Consider the following 21894-nt stretch of genomic DNA (forward strand, 5'->3'; position numbering starts at 1 on the left):
TTCTTCTCTGTCTCTTCTCTCTCCTTTACTCCTCCTAAGTGAGCTTCATCCTCCTCCACCCAAGTCTGACTCAACTCAAATGAAGAGAAGTGGCTTCCTTTATACTGGACCTAGGAGTACTTCCAGTGCTGCCACATTGCATCCAGAAAGCACTTCCGGGTCAGTCAGAACCTCTCTAAAAGGAGGAAACCTCCTCCCCACAGCTCCCTCTGGTGGCTCCCACAAGATAGGGCGGCCTATTGGAACTGCAATTCCTATGAAGCCCTGTGAGAGTGTATATGGGAGACACACCAGAGAGCTGCTGCCACTTGTCAGACACAGGGAGCGCATGGCTCCAGGAGGTGGTCTTCTTTCATCCTTCCATTATAAAGGCACGTAAAAAACCATCTGTCCCAGTTGCGATGCCAGCAAACCCCTGTCTTCTATGACACTACACTGGTCTTAAACCACTGTCAGATATGGTGATTTGTCCACCTGTGCACCTAACATAAAGGAACCTTTACTTCCCGTTGCTATCTTAACATGATTCTGTCTTCTCCCTTTCTGACTATTAATTTTTGCCTCAACTCTTCGGCTGACCCAGGATTCAATATATCCTCTGGAGTAAGGGGCCCTTTTAACTCTCTCTTAATGTAACTTCTTATCACGCCATGGAGTCACCTTCTGCAGTTAAGGATATAATTTCTTTTGCTATGGGCACACCAGGCTAGAACCTTCTGTCAGGATTCTTAGTGAGTCTTCAGTGACCATTCACGTGTCAGGCCTTTTTGGTGACTATTCACATTCTTGGATATCAGCTGTCTTGGGCTTGGGCCATCCATTGTCTCCTTTGTCAGCTGTGTCCTCACTTTCTGTCTTATTGTAAGGGAATGGGTCAATAATCCTTAAAATCAGCTGAGATCTATGCTTTCTCATATTATAGGGGAACATATTACATTTTCTTGCAGGCTGCCACTATATCATTTTAGAACTTTCCCCTTCTTTGTAGGCACCATTTCCAATAGGGCTTGGCACCCCTTACCATTCCTGCCATGCCACTTTGACATGTCTAGAACCACGTCTATTGACAGTGTTGTTTTCTCTCATTGGGGGGGTTCATGCGTGGAACATTCCCTTGCTCTTTGCCACCTTGATGTTGCACTTGCCATGTGAAGAACCAATAACACTGGTATGACCACCACAGTTTTAACAGGGATGTCTAATACTACAGTAAATCAAAGCTATAATTGGCAATAAAAATATTATGTGAATCTAATGAAATAATCCAGGACAATTGTTTAGTTTCAAGTGGCCCCACAGTGTAGTTGATCAAAATGTTATTAAGCTGATACTGACACTTCATTATCACAGCCACATTAGAGCTAACAAGTTGTTAATATACTTCTGCATTAGCAGATGATTCCAGGTATGCTAGAATAATGGCTTTAAAGAACAAGGACTGCTCACAGAGCTAACAAAAAGAGGTGTCTTTAGAGATGGCACATATGCTGCTAATGCTGAATGCAGTCCCAGGGTCACACAGCTACTTGTGTCTGCATTAGAACTTGTGGCTGAGGCCCCAGCTTCCAGTTTGACTCTCTTTAAGCTGAGTGATCTATCATGTCTACTTAATGTCACACTGATGATGGTCTTTGGGCTTTTGTTACCTACAGCAAAATTAAGTTATAACAACTGACCGTAGTTATAGAGGACTGACCAGTAAAAAGAGTCAAAATATATTGAAGGGTCTTTGTGCCAGTTCACAGTATGAAGGCACCCTTACTGAACTCTCATGAGTTGATGATATCCAAAATAAAAATTATAAATGAAAGTGTATAACTGTGCAGCCAATGTGAGAGACTGATGCATTATTTTTATATAGTGTTTTCACAATGAATACTATATCCCATATCAAGTATTTTTTCAATTTTCTCTAACAAAAGGGACTGATGTGTGATGTGACTCACTCTAGGCCAGAAAAATGTTCACCAAGCAGTTTTCAGTCTAAATTCTTAGCCATTAGATAGGACTTTTTTTTTGTTCCATAGAGGATGATTTGGCATTTAACAGAAACAATAAATAAATAAGAAATGCTCACCAGAATTACTGAAAAGAACAATCATAGTGAGGGATTATAAACATGTTTCCACTGGTATATCCCCAGTAGTGTTTTTTCCATGCATATATTGTCATGCATGCATGTCCGAGGAGCTCCTCACAGGATTGATTGAGATATGTGAAAACCTGCCGGGGTGAGAGGGCACACTGTCACTAAAATTCTTATCTCCTTCTCTCCCCACAGCATTGAGAAACCACCCGGAGAAGGCACTAACTCCCACCCCACCTCCCTTCTGATTTGTGTAATATAAGAAGCCTGGCTGCCTGGAAGGAGGTGTCATTTGAAAACAGAGCAAGCTGCCAGATGGCGCTCCAGTGACTGACCCTGGCCAAATTACTTTTGATGCTGATATTACCCAAGCAGGCTGTTTCTTGAAAGCAAAAAGGACTTTCCTTATTAAACAGGGTGACCCGATATGTGTCTCAACTATTCTTCACTTTCAGAACCTATCATTGCTTTACCTGGCAACAATATATACTGTGTGTGTGTATATAAATATACATACTGTGTATATATATATATATATATATATATATATATATATATATATATATATATATATATATACTGTATATACTGTATATATGTATATATATATATATCCTTATACTGTATATAATTTGATACTTTCCGTATGTAGAGCAGCGGCTGCAGGAAGGATGCATAGGAAATGAAGTCATATGACTGATGTGGAACGTAGACTTGCAAATGTGACCACACGTACACAATGAGCACAATAAATGGATGAGAAGCGTACGGCTGAAAGAAATCGTGCAAATTGGACACAAAGGACAGATGAAGAATATGTGCAACAGAATGCTACTAACTCTGACAGACATTGTGCCAGACGTGCACAAACAACTGAAGAAGCTCGAGCAGCCGCAAATGCAGCACGTGTTGAAAGAAATCGAGCAGCCCGTGCCTTGTGGTGGGCAAAAACATCTATTTTAACCACAAATCAATGCCATGATAACAAAATAATTTCAAGGACTTAACAAAACAAAAAACTTTTTTGCAGAGACAGTATGGATTTCACAAACGTTGAATTTGTAGCCCGATTCAATTGGGCTCTCAGTTCCTATATATATATATATATATATATGTAGTCACACACGTGCATGGGAGGCAGTTAAAGGGTTCAATAGAGGGTAATTCCCTGTCAGACCAGGGTGTGGCAGAGTGCACTAATCCTTTCTTTTATCTCCCCACAGACCAAATGCGGGAAATTCTGCCTGGCTCACATGATGTCACTTCTGGATCAACCCCAGAACACGTCATTTCCTGTTCCGGCCCAGAAGTCGTCACTTCCTGTTCCACCCCAGAAGACATCACTATCAGAGCAGCAGAAGAGCCCACCTCCTAATGACGTAATTGTCACATTCCAAGAAGTCACAGCCCAATGACCTCATTTCCAGTTCCGGTCTCAAGATCCCTCCTCTTTCTGGTTTTCAACTATATATCCGCCATGTTTCCTAACCTATTTAGTTCTATTGTGGACTCTTGTCTGTTAAAACCATTGCATCAAACTTTTTTTCTTGCATTGGCAGCCAATTCTCATTTACCGTATATACTCGTGGATATGTTCTCCCGCAAATAAGTCGGGATTTGATTTTACAGTATAATTTCTGGTATTTTATAATGTCGTTTGTGTAAGTCGAATGTGCAAAACTCACGCTATTCGTACAAGGGATTATGCTATGCTAACGCATACCTGAGAGAGTAACCATGGAGCACACTGCCATTTTTTTTCTATGTGGGTGTGGCAATGTGCTGTATCAGCGCCTAACCTCTCTCTCTCTCTCTATTGTACCTACGTGACCACACAATAATATTTTTTGTATCTTGCACCCTCATACACCTTTATCGTAAGAGCATCCCTTATCTACGATGGAGCATTTGATCAGAAGAAAATATGAAGCTGGTTTTAAATTAAACATCATTGAAGTAGTGAAAGAAATTGGTAAATGTGCTGCTGCAACAAAATTCAATGTATCTGAGAAACTGATGTGAGATTGTAGGAGGCAAGAAGATGTGAAAAAAAAAATTGTCGAATTTTTGAACGGGCATATAAGTCTAGGTCTGATTTTATGATCGATTTTTCGGGTTTCAAGACCCGACTTATACGTGAGTATCCTCTGCTCTGGTCGGCGCTCCCGAGCCGCTGCACCTCTTTGAGAAGGAAAATTTTGTGTTGTTTTGATCGAGAGGCGGAGCTGTGACAGTGTGCCCGGATCGCTCCTGAAAGAGACTTGTGTTTATTCCGCCTGTATTCAAATAAAGTTTCCGTCTCTTGAAAACCCTGAATTAACCTGTACAACTTTTTGACCCAAGCATGACTATATATATATATAGTGTTTGAGCGAGGGAAGGGTACAAAAAAGTAAATGTTGGAGTGACAACCCAGTCACCCCTGTCTAATTCTTTTCAAACTTTGATAAACAAAACAAGTCCTCACTGGCACAATAATGTATCCTACAGTTCAAAAAGAACAACTACCTCTTCTTGACTTAAGCATTTTGCAAGATCTCTGAATGCAGGGAACTCCATCCTATAGGTCCATCTGATTATTAACTCTCTCTTATTCAAGCGTGCTTTGGTCTTATGGAGTCCAGGCTGGATCTGGAGGAGTCAGTTCTTTCAAAGGGCATCTTCTTTGGTCTGTGTAGGGAGAAGAAGGCAACACGGTTAGAAACCTAGCCCCATCTCACCCCAGGGTGGCATTAAATATATACACATTAAATATGTGTATATGTATATGTGTGTGTGTTTGTGTGTGAGAGAGACATGTACAGTGCCTTTCACAGTGAACACTACCCCACTCTACATTTACATCACAATTACTTTCCTGTTTATCTATACTAATATAAGGCAAAACCCTCACTCACTCACTCACTCACTCATCACTAATTCTCCAACTTCCCGTGTAGGTAGAAGGCTGAAATTTGGCAGGCTTATTCCTTACAGCTTACTTACAAAAGTTAATCAGGTTTCATTTTGAAATTCTACACGTAACGGTCATAACGGTCGATAACGGTCGACAACGTCCACCATGTTGAACTTTCTTATTTACGGCCCCATCTTCACGAAATTTGGTAGGCAGCTTCCCTGCGCTAACCGAAACCGATGTACGTACTTATTTCGGTGGTATGACGCCACTGTCGGCCGCTATACTGAACTTTCCAACGTCACTAATTCTCCAACTTCCTGTGTAGGTAGAAGGCTGAAATTTGGCAGGCTCATTCCTTACAGCTTACTTACAAAATTTAAGCAGGTTTCATTTCGAAATTCTACGCGCAACGGTCATAACGGTCAACAACGTCCGCCATGTTGAACTTTCTTATTCATGGCCCCATCTTCACGAAATTTGGTAGGCAGCTTCCCTGTGCTAACCGAAACCAATGTACGTACTTATTTCGGTGGTATGACGCCACTGTCAGCCGCCATATTGAACTTTCCAACGTCACTAATTCTCCAACTTCCCGTGTAGGTAGAAGGCTGAAATTTGGTACTTATTTCGGTGGTATGATGCCACTGTCAGCCGCCATATTGAACTTTTCAATGGTCTTTGTTACTTATGGGCCAATCTTCAAGAAATTTGGTACGCGGGTTCCCAACGCTAACTGAATCCTACTTACGTACATATATACATCCATAGCCTGCAGCTCGGTCACCATGTGAGGTGGCGTTGGGTCCCCCATCCCAACGCCTCCCACGTTGTTGGCTGCCTGCCTATATAAGGCCGTCCGTCACTCCAGTCTCTACATTCCCTTCCTTGCTTCGCCACGGGATTCACGTCTCCCTGCTGATAACTACTGTACAGCCTTTTTATTTCATCCACGGCTTCTCCGCTGTTTTATTGATCATTTATTACGATTATAGTTATTGTGTAGGTATTTTAGACTTACTTTACATTGTTCTGGTACCCATTTCCTTTATAATTCCAACCGTACCCCCATTAACATGTCTATCGAGGTGATCACCATCGATCAAAGAACTGTCACTTACCGAGTGGTTTCCATGCCCGGAGATGGCACCTACCTTTTCCATTCTCTTTGTTACATATTGCACGACCATATCAGGCTCACTCTTGATATCCGGAGGAACATTGTGTCTTATGTATTGAATGACTGGGACAGGTTCAAGGTGTGGACTGATGACGGTACAGGAGATAATTATTCTACACAGGAGCACTATAAGAGTGAAATGCTTAAGCCCTTCACCTATGCATCTGTATGTGAGTTGATGGCTGCCGGTAAATGTTCGGTTGTCGCTTTCAAGTGTACCGAAATGGCCAAATATTTTACACCTTTCGACAACTGCCAATGCCTCTTAAACATCTTAGATTGACAGGTGACGATTTCAGTAGTGGACACTTTAATGTTTATGAATGTTTAAACTCTCAAAAGCTGGATGTGAAGTTATCGATGAAACTTGTTGTATACTTACAACGCTTGACAGATGCCAAACGTCTCTTCAGCACAAGTCCTACAAATACTGTCATAATTGAAACAAACCATGAAACTCAAACCGATTATGACAGCGGCAATCCAAGCTGTGAGATTTGAAACAAGATTACTGTTCACATGGCCAACTGTACGTTGCATGCTCAAGAGTAAGCTCAGCGCACAGCTTGGTCATATTACAACAGGAGGGCCGAACTCACAATGTGGTATACAAAGAGATCCTTAACAAATAATTATTGGTATATTTTCCCTCAGTTTAAAAAGGTTTCATTTTCTTCTTAATAAAAATTTTAAGGCAGTACTTTGCCGCTGCGAAGTGCGGGTATTTTGCTAGTGTAACATAATCACAATCCAGTCTAAGGTGTTACACCACACTATTTACTAATCTTTTATTGTGAACATGACATGTGTAGTACTATTCTTTCTATGCTTCTGTAGCTGCATCCCTGACATGTTATGTGACTTGTTTGTGGTCACATAGGGAGTTAGGAGTGAGACCTGAACATGCAGCTTTACAGTGCAAAAACTTAGCGGTAGTCTAATGGATAATGAAACAAAAGAGAAACGAGTCATTAACTGGAGCACAGAAATGTGTGGTAGAATATCAGGCTAGGTTAAAAATCCTCCAAGAGGAAGCAGGTAGGGTATGTGAGATGAGCAGTACAGGCTTTAGTAGAAATCATGTTTGGCATAATGAAAAGATGCTCATGGAGTGCCTTGACCTTCTGATGAGGGAAGCAGTAAAGACAGGAGCACAATGGAAAGTCATGATTACCACGTCTGATGAAAAGTGTGCAATGCTTAATATAAAAAAGTTGTCAGAAGGTTAGTGAGTCTGGACCTAAAGTGACCAGCAGTGAGGTGATTTTGGCCAGAAAAATAAAGAACTGGAATGTTTGTTAGTAGCTAAATCAGTCAAGGGGGTGGAGGTTTGTGGGGGTTGCATACATTTTGTATACCCATGAGCTGTTGCCTTTTGTACCCCTTGTATGTGTCAGCGCATAAGTGAGAGACTGAAGAAAAACAAACCACTTAGGACTTTGAACTGCTCTCTTAACCTCAAGCTTTTTGGTGAAGTTATATTATGCTGGAATATCTCTTGGTCCATAGCCCCAGCCTATTAGGACTTGTTGCTTCAATGACTAGGAAACACATAATTGACTGAGGTGATATGGTGGCACAATGTTTAGTACTGCTGCCTCAGAGAAACAAGAGAGTGGATTCAAATTTAAGCTTAATCACTGAGTGTGTTTTTTCTCTGACAACTCTAGCTTCCCTCCCCAGTCTCAAAGATGTGCAAGTTATGGTAACTGAAATCCCTAAATTGACCATGTATGAGTAAATGAATGAGTGCACCCTCTTATGGACCTATGCCAACCTTGTTCGAAGTATGGCCTGAAATAAAGTCAAGCACACTTTAACTGGATTAAGCAAGCTGGAATCAGATGAACTGATGAAGATACCCATGTCTAGTGAGGTCCCATAAAATGTCATTAAGTCAATAACACTGAGCTAAATGGTCCACTGTTTCACAGCTTAGAGGCTTGAAAAGGTTGGAAAGACCTGTTGGCATTTGGCAGGGGATGTGGGGATAACACTTTCTTAAAAATAATCTGTTTTATATCCTAATGTCCACTCAAAAACAGTCACATACACACTTCAAAATAGGAGATGGAGGACAAAATACTCAGACATTAGAGAAGAATAGCACTGAGTTGCTTTAATGCTGATTTAACAAGCATTCATAAAAACAAGGAGCATATTATCAGCATTGTCAGAACAAGAATCTGTGGCACAACGGGATTGAAGGCGAGTTTCTTGTCTGTTGATGAGGTCTTGACTCTTCAGGTGCACCAAGGGATTGATTTGGAGAAATGTCCAAGGAACGGTTGGCTCAAATGCTTTCAGTAAGACACTACTTAGATGGTAAAAAATTATGACAGAGCAGATAGAAGCAACAGGAAGTCATAGCTGGCTGTTTTATCATCAAATACAAAATGAGCTTAAATAATATTACAATTCAATATGAGCTCCTGATCTGTAACTGGAATATACCAAAAGGATCTCACTTACATAAAAGCTTTTATGATTGATTATCAGTGAATCTTCATTCTGATTTGTCTATGGATGTTTATATTCCAAAAGGAGCCTTGTTTCACAGCTCATAATGTCATTGAGTGTATACGTTTCTAGAAGTACAAGCTAAATTTAGGTGCTATTCTATATAAATAAAATCGTAATCTGTTTGTTTGACAATCTTGCAAAAATGGCAGAACAGCTTTGCACAAAATTTTGCATGTATGATCTAACTTAAAACATAGCCTATATGGCATATCAGGGAGAGGGGCTTTAATGGAGGGGACAACCCCAAAGGCAGTGATGACGCTGGGACTAAAATTTCCATCAGACTGCAGGGGTTGATGGGAGGAAACTGTTATCAGCACATATAAATTCTATACCAGCTAAAGTGAGATCTCATCTAAAACTGCAGACACAGCATATTCTTCTCTGCTATTTTTAATCACAATTTAATTGTCTTACTAGTTTACCACTTTTGTTTTTTCATTTTCTCTCATCGTGGGTTGTGTTTAGATATCATCTTGATAACATTAACAAATACTGACAGTGGTTATATCTCATTTAATAATAGGTAGACTTGAAGTCCCCCCAGAGTTACCATGCATCCTCTTTTTCTCAGATAGGTCCATTTTTTTGGTAGTAAAATGAGCATCCTAGCGAATTTTCATAAAAAACAGAAATGATCAGTTTCTTCATTGAAAAATCATGAAATCCTGGAAGATATGATAACATGGATGCTTGAAGTTTGCTCACTGTTTCAAGAAGTCAAGCCAGCTGCAGTCTTTCAGTATCCCCGGTGGTATGCAATCATGTTACGTAGAATTCAGTTCTGTCCATACAAACCAAGCAGCAGCCAGCATTAACTTGGCATGATCTGCAGATCTGAGCATCCTTTAGGTGCTGTAAACTTCTTTTAGAGTTTAGGTTTCTGGAGAAATAACAAAACATAAATGTAAATTTACAAACATACTTAAAAAGGAATACAGCTGTTTCCGAGATGACCATTGACAAATTTGAAACGGAGTGTACCATTTGTAGTCCAGTCACTTTTCTTTCAGTTACAAACAAAGATACTCTAGATCCTGAAGCACATGTGGGAACAGCAAAACATAAAAGACTGTTTAAAGTAGAAATAATTTGTTGAAGAACGCAACTTCATCATACATCCTGGATCCAGTGAGGAGATCACCTGTGCTGCTGGAGGGACTTTATCATTCAATTCTATAAAACATCACAACAGCTATAAATCAACAGACTTTACAAATGCTCTAATGAAAAAACTTTTTCTGCACTTGTGAGGAAAATTTTGAGTACATGCAGAAAAACAGAAGCAATAGTGAAGTCAGAGATTTAGTTTAAACGGTGATAGAATGGTAAGTATTCAGTTTGATGGTTTGGCTACTGATGCGTGCAATCGTCTTGAGGTGAACATGTTTCTCTAATCAGTATTTTGATAGGGAAAGTGGTAGAATACAGTCTAAACTTCTGAACATTCAAAGGAAACCAACTGAGACTGAACAAACTATTTCAATTTTCATGTATACATCACTCACAAAGTTTGGCCTTGTAGGAAAGACTATGACTTTTTCAAGTAATAATTACAATTTTGGGGGTAATACATGGCCCTGACCTGGCAGTCTCCTCTGTCTTTCCACTATCATGGCCTCCAAGCAAGGAAAGGCACTAGCAACCAAATTGTTCCTCCATTATAAAGGCATCCTGACTTGGTAAGGAACCACTGACTCCGTTGGGGATGCCAGTCAACCTGTGTTGTCTGAGACAATATTATATGAAAGGCAAGTTTTCCATAAGATGTCCTCTTTTTAACCTCATAGAAAATGGTAACCCTGAATCCCACCCTCTCCTGTTGATGCGTACAGAAAGTCCATGAATTCAGTTATTCAACAAGCTATCCAGTTTATTAATGTGAAATTTAACTTCTGTTAATGAAAACACATTTAACCAGGAAATACAAAGGAGTAGCATTCATGGTTCCATTTGAGCAAGAAGATATCACAAGTACGGAGTCCAGCCATACACAAAAAGAACAACTTCTCAACTCAAGAGAGAAGAGGAATTGTTGTCAGAGACAAGAGATGGGACACTTGCATTAAATTTCATTTCATTTCATTTTCATTTACATTTTAAAGACACATAAATATTTCCTTTCCTACCTTAACCCATCATACAAATATACCCAGGAAACACAGTATGTACATACAGTATAGGAAAAAGTCACATCTGCATAACCACTTATAATGAGTCTTTTAAAGCATAAGTCACAGTGACATACTAATAACTGGTTATATTTGCTGCACACTACACCAGTGTCACACAATCTGTTAAATTTGACCACTCAGTGGACTGACCCATAAAATGTAGCACACAGATCTGGTAAAACACAAGACAACAGTACAGTAAGACCTCCCAGAAATGTCTCTGTAAACCAGACAAGCAGAGCACTAAGGCCCAATGAGACACAATGAGCCAGACCCAAGGATGCAACCACCAACAACTGGTTACTGCTTCACATTCGATTCGTCCAAGATAGGTTTTGGCTCTGTGGTGTTGAAGTGAATTAAGCCTGTGTGCAAATGTATGGATGGATGTATTTCAGGATCTTCAATATTTTATTTAGATTGAGTTGCACAGGAGGATTTACGGTTGCATATCCATGACCCATAGAAGCTTGTAATCTGTTTACTCTGGTCACGTTGCCTTCTATTTTTCACACAGTCAGGGCTATGATCAGGACTGGAGTTACAAATTGGAGATTCTAGGCAGTGGAATGAGTAGCTTTGCTCAATTCCCATCCATATCTACTGGCCATATGTGGCCTTGATGTGGGGAATATTATTCATTCACTTATAAATCGGCCTAATCTAAATCAGCAATGGGGGGGCTGATGCCTATCCTGACAGCTCTGGATACAAGACAGAAACTACCTCTGGATAAGATGCCAATGCACTGCAGGGCACATTCACATGCTCACATACTTACATACCAGATAAGAATTGCCAATTTCCCAAACTCTTGCATCTTTGTAAAAATAACCAGATTATAGGAATGGAGAGAATAAGCAAACTCTGCTAATTAAAATGAATTCCTTTATTTTAATACATTCTTTTTCATCATGGTGCCAAAGAGTGGAGACCCATTGGTCGAACATACAAGTAAGTGAATGGGCCAAGATTGAAAACCAATGCTCTAGAAGTGTGAGACGGCAGAGCTAAGCACTGTGCCAACGTGCTGCCTTTCTTTCCAAGTATGTGTTACACAAATTTTCCCATCCATCCATCCATTATCCAACCGCTATATCCTAACTGCAGGGTCACGGGGGTCCGCTGGAGCCAATCCCAGCCAACACAGGGCACAAGGCAGGAAACAAACCCCGGGTAGGGCGCCAGCCCACCGCAGACAAATTTTCCCCTCCTCCTAAATTAATATTCTCACCGCCTTAACAAATGCTTACTTTTATCTTGTACGGACCTTAATGATGCAAATCTTTTTCAACTGTAAGCCCACTCTAGGGTGTTGATGATGTCATATTGTGTACCCCTCAACCTAAATCCCACCTACCCACCCCAGAGAGTAGATTTTTGGTGGCTTTTTTGTCGATGTAGACTGATAGGTGGTAACCTCTGAAATTTCATTTTCATCATTTTTTTCCCTTACGTTTCTCATGTTTATTTTCCTTAGTCTCAGCCCATTTCTAATTTATGGCATTTCTGGCCCAAATTTTTAACTAGTCATTCCTGAGCTTTATACAAATATTTTACACATAACTAGTTTCTCATAACTTCAAGCTAATAACTGCCCATCTAGTCATCCATTCATTCACTTCCTGAACAGTCCATTAAAGTAAATGTCTAAAAAGTCACCATAAACATGGCCAGCAAACAACCAAGCAAACTCAGAATCAAATTGCACATAATGGGTGATCCAACAAGAGCACATCTTTTTCCTTATCTTAAGCAGACAGTTAATCCTCAAACACACAATACAAAGGCAACACTAGAAGATGTATTCCTGGTGAACCTCAGCCCCAAGATAAAGGAGAAACAAATGAAACTCAAATTTACTAGTACCAGTAAAGAAAACTGCTCTCAAGCACAGATATTGGCATTTTAATGGCAGCTGTGGGGGGGTGGGGAGGGATTAGGTTTATCTGCTTAAATAATCAGCAGGGTTGTTTGTGTCTTCTGTGTCCCATGGAGGTGCCACTGGCAGTTTTAAGACCTGGGTTGTGCTGTTTGTGTACTTTGCAGGCAGAGGGAATGTGCAGCTTCAGTTTTCATGCTATTGTAATGAGGCATTATCCTAAGGCAATGTGTGCTGAAGGTCTTTGTCCCACTTCCATCTGGTAGAAGGTACTGCAATATCGAAACTAGTTCTGCCAGGTACTACAGCAGCTTCTACCCCTTGGCTGTCTGGACTCTGAACTCTGTGTTGCCCCCTGTCCTCAGATCTGCCCCAGTAACAAATTTATATTCCGTACATTTGCTACACTTGTCACTAATTTTTTTATTATTAGTTTTACTGTAATTATTTATTAACTATTTATTTATTACTATCTATTTCAAAGTGTTACTGTCTAGTCATTTATTTATTATTTTTTTTTTTAATTATTTACTTATTAGAACCTTAGAACAATCTTGACGAGAACAGGCCATTCAGCCCAACAAAGCTTGACAGTTTCATCCACTTAAATCTCTCTATTATAAAAAAAAGTCTTGCAACGAGACATGATCTTTTGAAGACAGACAGAGAGATAGAGAGACACTTTCACGTCCCGAAAAATGGACAAGTCATGTCATACTTACAACCTTTGGAAGCAAGTCCCATGATACACATGCACAGCAGGATAGAGATAATGGAAGTAGGAAAATTCGAAAGTCTCAAAAAAATTACAGTAAAGCTTGCATTAGCGCAAATAGAAAATATTACTTGATGAAATAACAGAACAGCGAAAAGAGACTGAATAATGTTTGAGGATGTCTGGGGGACAAGAGAGACAAGGCAGTAAGACAAAAGGACAGGTGCTGTACAGGCTTTTGAATGTTTGAAGCGGCACACAAAATGCAGATCACAGCACAGCAGCAGCAGAAGCAAGCCAGGAGCTGATTGAGCAAAGAGAAGGTATAAAAAAAAAAAACGGTTATTTGTTTCCCAATGTATCACCGTTTAAGAGGGGTTTCAGAGGAGCAGCCACGTCTACACGAGGTGCGTTCAGACCCCTCTTCACAACTGAAGGGCTTGGCGAGCAAAGCGAGCAAGGGACTTAGCCCCCTAGTCTTCTAAAAAAAACATCAAGTTGAGTTTTGAAAGTCTCATGTCCTGCTGTTTACCATACACTTTATTGCTTATTTCATATATCTGTGGTTCTCTGTGTAAATAAAATCTTCCTAATGTTTCTGTTAACAAATTTCCAACTGTGTCTCTGTATTCTTAATGAAATAAATTTAAAATAACAGTCTTGATCCACTGTACTAACTCCCTTCATAATTTTAAACACTTAAATCATATCTCCTCTTAATCTTACTTTGCTTAAACTGAAAAGACTTGGCTGTTTTAATCTTTCTTCATAACTCATTTCCTGTAGCCCTGGAATCAGCCTATTCACTCTTCTATGTACTTTTTCTAGCGCTGATATGTCCTTTTTGTAGCCTGGAGACCAAAATTACACACAGTACTCCAGATGAGGCCTCTCAGTGCATTATAAAGCCTAAACATAACCTCCTTGGACTTGTACTCTACACATCGTGGTATAAAACCTAACATTCTGTTACTCTTCTTAATGGCTTCTGAACACTGTCTGGAAGTTGATAGCTTAGAGTCCACTATGACTCCTAAATCTTTCTCATTATCTATTATAGTATTCTATAGTTTTTTACTTGTGTTGCACTTGTCCCGTGTCTATGAATATTTTACTGTAAAGGGGAGCATTATTTCACGTCAATGTATGCTGCAATGTGGTGTTTGTATGGTATGACAATTAAACCATTTGACCTGAATTGAATATGTGCCCAGCAGTCTCTTCACACTTATCTCATATATTTTTATATATTTGTGGGTGAACCTTAACTCTTGATTGTGAATGTTAGGAAGTTTTATATAATACTTTGTCAGTGGGTCAATTGAATTGGGCAGGTTTGATAATGGAAGCATGGATTTTTGGAAGAGTGAATTGTCAGCGGGGAGAACACATATCTCCTAGAGAGGCAGGCTACACTTATGGGGCCTTTGGACCAAATAGTACTAAGGCATTTTTTATTTTTCAAGTTGTATAGATGTGTTTTAAGTGCCTGGAACATTTCAGACTGCACCAAAGTGGACAGTGCCAGTAGGTCAACTATTTGACTGCTGAAGTGTAAAAGTGGTAAATGCAGTAGAATTTTCAGTATTGGGCTGCCCAGTGCCTCAAGCACTGGACTGTGAAGATGAAGTCTGCCAGTTTGTCTGTTGTTTGTGACTTGCTATATGACCCTAAAGTGATAATTTAACCTGGTGGTCTGTCAGGCTCACAGAGACAGAAATAAGTGTACTATAAAAATAATTGTTCTCACGTTCAGTTCTGGGGACTGGCTGTGACTGCATGTTTTTGTCTATTTAATTGACCTCCTACCTTAATTAAAAACTATCATTTCCCAATTTATATGTTTAGGTTTTAAAAAATTACAAAACTCTTAAATTCTTAAAGTAATCTACCAAGTGTTTATATATGTTACACGTGGAAAATGTAATGTTGGCTCTATTAATCCACATCATCGGGAGTTTCATACTGCTTTTCCAAGTTTTTTGGTTTAAGCCTTTATTTAATAATGAGCATGCTAGACAGTATGACACTGAACCCTTTTAGCATTAATGTCATTTGCCGTTGTGCCTACTTCACTCATTCTTTGGTGATATTATTAAATACAAATAAGGGAGCAAACTACACAGAAAAGAGAACTGAATTGATTGGAATATAATAAAAGAGAGTTCACTGTTTAATACTATGGCAAAAATACAGCTATTTCTAAATTTCTAATAAATGAAAATTTCACACTACTGCACTTTTCTTAACTGTGCAATTAGAGAAGGAAAGAGGCAACCTAATTAAAACAATATACTGTATCAGTTATAGTAAAAAAAATTCAATGATTGTGAAACTGGATTGGAACAAACCCTGCAGCAACAAGGGGGGCCCAGGACTGCACTTAAAACCCACAGCCCTGATTGTTTTGTACCTAAGCAGTACTTAAACAGTGAGCTGCAGTGTAACCTGCTGGACAGTGCATAGACCAGTTATGGTGACAGTCTGGCCTTGTTGCTGAGCCAACGGATTGCAAAGCTCATTGATGCCAGTTGAATCTCCACCACTAACCCACTGTGTGATCCAGAACGAGATATTTAGCCTGCCACTTATCTCATCCATTTTCAAACATACTTATGCAGATCAAAAAAGACAGCCACAAGGCACTTAACCTGCCACTTTTCTCATCAATTTTCAAACATGTTTATCCAGTTTAAAGACAGCCAAGTTCAAGGATTTTGGATTACATAGATACAGAAGAAAAGTTAGCATAGGGCTATGTCAGAAGGGGTTAACAGTTTTTTCCATGCTAAAAGGGAAAAATGGTTGAAGACACAACATTTTGGGTGTATAGCCTTCATCAGGTGTGCAACTGAAAAGGGAAAAGCAGGTAACATATATACAGTAGGAGGGAACCAAACCTTGGCAGATCCATCCATTCATTATCCAACCCGCTATATCCTAATGACAGGGTCACGGGGGTCTGCTGGAGCCAATCCCAGCCAACACAGAGTGTGAGGCAGGAAACAAACCCCAGGCAGGGTGCCAGCCCACTGCAGAACATTGGCAGATGAAAGGACAAAAAGAGAAAATGAAGGGAGAGATTAAAAAGTTAGTCGGTCATTAAGACCTCGAGAAATAGGTCATCCTAAGTGAGAATGAATTTAGCCTCATCCGTTTTTCTTTGAAAAGTGTCTTTGAAGCCCTGTGAAAGAACAAAAACAGAGATCAGTGTGGCAATGATCAAGGGCTGTTAAGTATTCTACAATAGGCTTTGTAAGGTTAATAGTTTTAACAGCTCACACATGCTCCCTGCAATGGTCTGCTAGCCATCTCCGTTCCGCTATGAAGATGACTGGTCACTTCCTACAAGAAATTCAATTATTTTCAGACTGGCAAGAGGCCCATTGTTTAATATTGAATTTACCAGAGGGACAAGACACAAGTGTACTGTTGGTGACATACTTGCAAGTGACACAGTGGCTCCTGCTACAGCTCAAAGTGCCTGGTGGAGAATGTGACTCCACTCTGTGAAATGAGCTGTGGATGAGAAGTTTGTGTAGGTTAGGTGGTCAACAGAAAGAGATCGAGGGGTTAGGAAAAAGGTGCCTGTGGAAGGATCAATCTTTAAAATTGGGAAATTTTCTTGGATGACGTGTGGGAGCAAGAGAGAGAGTGTTGTAGTGGAATGTGTGGACCAGCAAGATGTGGGTTTCATTATTTGGATCCCTTTTTGAATGGATGTTAAGAGATCTACTCCTGGCTTGATTGAGGCCCTACCCACAGTGTGAGGAGGATATCCTCTATCAATGAAGAAACTTCTCATTCTGAGTGCTTCATTAAGGAAGTCAGCCTTGTCACTGCAGAGGAACCAGAGTCTAAGGAACTGTGAAAAAGGTAGAGAGGTTTCAGTATTCTTGGGACAAAAGAACAAGTTGTGCCTTTAACTTTCTTTCCTTTTCTACATGGATAAAAACTTTAACCTTTTTTTCTTTTTAGAAGAACAGTGCCACCCACTGACCTACCTGCACCTTACTTAGTACAGAGGGTAGCTGCTAAGTGTCAAACGTGTTGATTTATAAAATCTGATGCTTTAATTTACATCCAATCCATGAGTAAAGGTAAAACATGGTAACACCTGTACTGTTTGCTTATGACTTGTGAGCCTCTTTGAAATAATCAATCCTCCTATTTCCTATCCACCAATCTACTTGAGCACCAAAAGGTCTTTGAATTAATTAAATAAGAAATACAGACAGACAGTGCCACCCACTGGCCAATCAGCACCCTATAAAGGTACACAGCTGCTTAGAGGCCAAGTTTTCGGCTTATAAATCATCATTCAAGAGGCTGGTTCTACTTTGTGAATCTAAAATATGGAAACAACTATACTATGTACCTTTAATAGCTATGATACTTTGGATTACTTCATCTAATCTTACTTCCATCCATCTAGTCATCTATTTTGTATCCTGCTTATCCAGTTCAGGGCTGCAAGCACTTTGGATTTACTGTAATAAATAAAACAAAGAAAGTTAGATCACCCATTTTTATCCACAGTGTCTCTTCTTAATGGCCACATCTTTGCTATATAAATGATTTGTCAGTTCAGTGCCCTCCTCTGAGATCCTAAGAAGTCACTTCAACCTACCAATCACACAAGAAATATGCCAAAGCAATTAAAAAGACACATAAAATGTTAGGTTGTATTGTCAAACGGGTGAATATACTGTAAATCAAGGGATACTGTTCTCAGACTCTATAATGTGCTAGTGAGATTTTTTTCTTTTTCAGTATGTATGGACATATCAAGATTTCATCTTTATTTAAACAGTATCTTCAGAGAAAAGTGATGCATTTTAAAAAAAATAAAATTTGACTTTGCAATAATTTATTCAATATAAAATGAACAGAGGGCGGCACGGTGGCGCAGTGGTAGCGCTGCTGCCTCGCAGTTAGGAGGCCCGGGTTCGCTTCCCGGGTCCTCCCTGCGTGGAGTTTGCATGTTCTCCCCGTGTCTGCGTGGGTTTCCTCCGGGCGCTCCGGTTTCCTCCCACAATCCGAAGACATGCAGTTTAGGTGGATTGGCGATTCTAAATTGGCCCTAGTGTGTGCTTGGTGTGTGGGTGTGTTTGTGTGTGTCCTGCGGTGGGTTGGCACCCTGCCCAGGATTGGTTCCTGCCTTGTGCCCTGTGTTGGCTGGGATTGGCTCCAAAAGCAGACCCCCGTGACCCTGTATTCGGATTCAGCGGGTTAGAAAATGGATGGATGGAAAATGAACAGATATTCCATTTGTCTGTTGGAAATAAAAGTAACACCTGTGGCTCTAATAGCTGTTATTGTTCCCTTTGGTAGGAACAACCTCAAGTAGATGTTTCCTAGAACTTCTGCCAGTCTCTGACATGGAAGGGGAGACATTTTTTTTCCATTCCTTCATTCACAATTCTTTCAGTAGTACTAGGGTATTGTACCGTGTTAGCCATTATGAATGTAGAGAAAAGCCAAGCAAAATTACTCCTTTTATTGGCTAACTAAAAAGATTACAATATGCAAGCTTTCGAGGCAACTCAGACTCCTTCTTCTTGCCTGAAGAAGGGGCCTGAGTTGCCTCGAAAGCGTGCATATTGTAATCTTTTTATTTAGCCAATAAAATGTGTCATTTTGCTTGGCTTTTCTCTACAATACTTTCAGGAGTGTCTTGCATGCACAACCCATTCCAAATGCCCCCCAAACCATCTTTATGGGATTCAGATCTAGGCTTTGACTTGGCTATTTTAGAAACCTCTGTTTCTTCCTTTGAAGGCCATTCCTTGGTGGATTTGCACCTTTGTTTAGGGTCAATGCCATATTGCAAGGTTCACTTTTGGTTGATTTTCAATCTTCTGACAGATAGTCTACCATTATTCATAAGCACCCTCTGGTAAAATGAAGTATTCATAGTGGGTTGTATAATCGTGAGCTGGTCAAGCCCAGATGCACAAAAGCAGCCCAGAGCCATAACATTTCCGTTAACACCAATGCTTCACAGCTAGTATCAGGTTCTTCAGTTCAAATGCTGTTGCTGGTTTTCACCAAAGGTCTTTTGGTAAAGTGGCAAAACAACTATCTTTGCATTGTCTTTCCAGAGTACATAGTTTCACAAGTCCTGTTTTTTGCCTAGCTGATTATAAGCAAACTTTAGTCTTGCCCTGATGAAATTTCTGGATAGCAAAAGGTTCCTCCTGGCACACTTCCCTTGTAGATCTAATTTGTGCAGCCTCTTTCTACAGGATGGCTCATGCATTTTGACATCAACAGTGGCAAGACTTACCTGTATGGCCTGTGTTAAAATTCTAGGGTTCCTGGAGACTTCTTTCAACACCTTGCATCCATGTCAGAGGACGCCAACTTGGATAAGATGGCAGTTGTTTAAAATCTCCTCCAATTGTAGATGGTCTTCCTGATAATAGAATGATTAAATTCCAATTATTTGGAGATCTTTTTAACCCCTTTGCCAGACTCATAGGCATCTACAACCTTCCTTCAAAAGGCCTCAGAGAACTCTTTGATCTAGGCATGGTGATACCACACGCCTCACCAACAAAGAGCACATCATACTACATGTCTGAGGCTTTAGTAAGGCAGGTTCCTCCAAGATCTTCTCTAATGATAGTCTAATGCCAGTGTATCCATCTCCAGTCCTGGACAGCTGCAGTAACTGAAGGTTTTCAGTTTAACCCTGGGGTTGTCAACATCGGTCCTGGGGACCCCCTGTTGCTGCAGGTTTTTGTTCCAACCAAGCTTCTGTTTTTAATTGAACTTCTGGGCTAATTAAGTGAACGGATATTTCCCAAGTTCAGTGTTTAAGGAACAATATATTAATTAGAAAACTTAAGTTTGCTAATATATATATATATATATATATTAAAATGTACCAAGCAGTTATATAAGAATAATGTATTTTTTTCTTTTTAACAGTATTTTCATCTTGATTTTCATTCTACTTTTCTAGGTGTTCTAATTGTTTAATTAATCCATTATTTACTAATTAGTGGGTCTGACTCTAAAGTAGCTGCAGCCTTTGATTATTCAGTGCTGTTTGCCTGGGTGTCTGCTCTGCTCGCTTTAAGTTGTCATTATTAAGATACAATGAAGGGGGAAAAACTGTGCAGAGAAAGGGCAAAGTAAAATGAAATCAACAAAAGAAAGTTAAGCATTTAAATCTATAGCAAAAGCAGAAATATTTATAAATGTCTTATTAATATAAAAATCATGCTGCTATGCTTTTTTGAATGTCAAATAAAAGAAAATACCAGCTAATTAAATGAGATCAGTGATATAAGGTGTTGTCACTGATTAGGAATCCGGTTGGAACAAAAAACCTGCAGCCACAGGGGGTCCCCAGGACGGACGTTGAGAACCCCTGGTCTAACCCTTTTCTTTATTAATGACCATTTTTTGCTGCTAATTAACTTATTTTCCCTTCATTTTAAGTGACATGCTATCTAAGAGACAGGCACTTTCATTGTTAATTTTCCCCTTAATTAGCAGCTAAACAAAAATGAGACACAAAATGAGCCAACAGATGATCAGCCAACCCTTGTCCACAATACAACATGTGAAAATACAGAACGGTGAAGGTCTTGGTAAGGTTGATCTGCTCAGGTGCAAAACACATTTTGACGGTGCTCTTAGAAAAAAGAAAATCACCAGTTTTAGAAAAAGCTGTAGAAGAATGAGAGTACCAACAAGACACAGAGTTAAAAAACGGATTTAATTAAAACAAGCAGTTTCTAAATTAAGAAACTGGTTGTTGTGAAATTGGTTGGAGTTTGAGGCCCCTGTTAACCTGCTCATCTGTTGGTTCACATCACATTTAATTTTTGTTCAGCAGTACCTCTTAAGAACAATGCAGTTAAAATGAAAGGAAAAGAAGTCAATTAAAAGTGGGAATTCACAAATCACAAGACTGTGTACCCAGTGCTGCTGGAAGGGTATAAGGTAGGAAAAAGTGTAAGACAGACTTGAGTCACACTCATTCATTTGGATTGATTGAGACACCAAATAACACAACACTCTTGTCTTTGGGGTTCAAGAGAAAAAATCACATGTGCACAAGGAGAATACACAAACTCCACACAGACAGTGACTGTGGTGGGACTCAAGCTTACAGTTCGGCAGCAATGTCTACCTTTAACCACTGTGCCAGCTAATCCATTGGGACAAGTCAGTCACGTTTTGGATATTTAGCTAAATGAAATAATCAGCAAAGTAAACGTATCATACTGTATTGGTAACTGTTTTTGATCACATTGGCCATCCCTATATATTACTTACTTACCCTGGATGAAGCCACTTTAGTCAAACATCACAGCCCCAAAAACAAGTGAAGCAGCTGTGCCAGCTGAGATGGTGACCTTCACTCTAGAGAATAAGCCTGGTCAGCTGCGGCTGTGACACTCACTCAGGACACGGAGTCT

The 21894-nt window shown here is 39.8% G+C and overlaps 1 long non-coding RNA gene across 1 annotated transcript; it reads right to left on the bottom strand.

Moving 5' to 3' along the window:
- Positions 1-8266: 8266 nt before the first annotated feature.
- LOC120523088 lies at positions 8267-21838 on the bottom strand. The gene is made up of 3 exons (XR_005632555.1): positions 21756-21838; positions 19746-19874; positions 8267-9568 (listed from the first exon to the last, which is right to left on the bottom strand). It is a non-coding gene; the product is annotated as an uncharacterized LOC120523088 (long non-coding RNA).
- Positions 21839-21894: the final 56 nt, after the last annotated feature.

Source organism: Polypterus senegalus, chromosome 2 (assembly GCF_016835505.1).
Source record: "Polypterus senegalus isolate Bchr_013 chromosome 2, ASM1683550v1, whole genome shotgun sequence".
Classification (NCBI taxonomy): Eukaryota; Metazoa; Chordata; class Cladistia; order Polypteriformes; family Polypteridae; genus Polypterus; species Polypterus senegalus.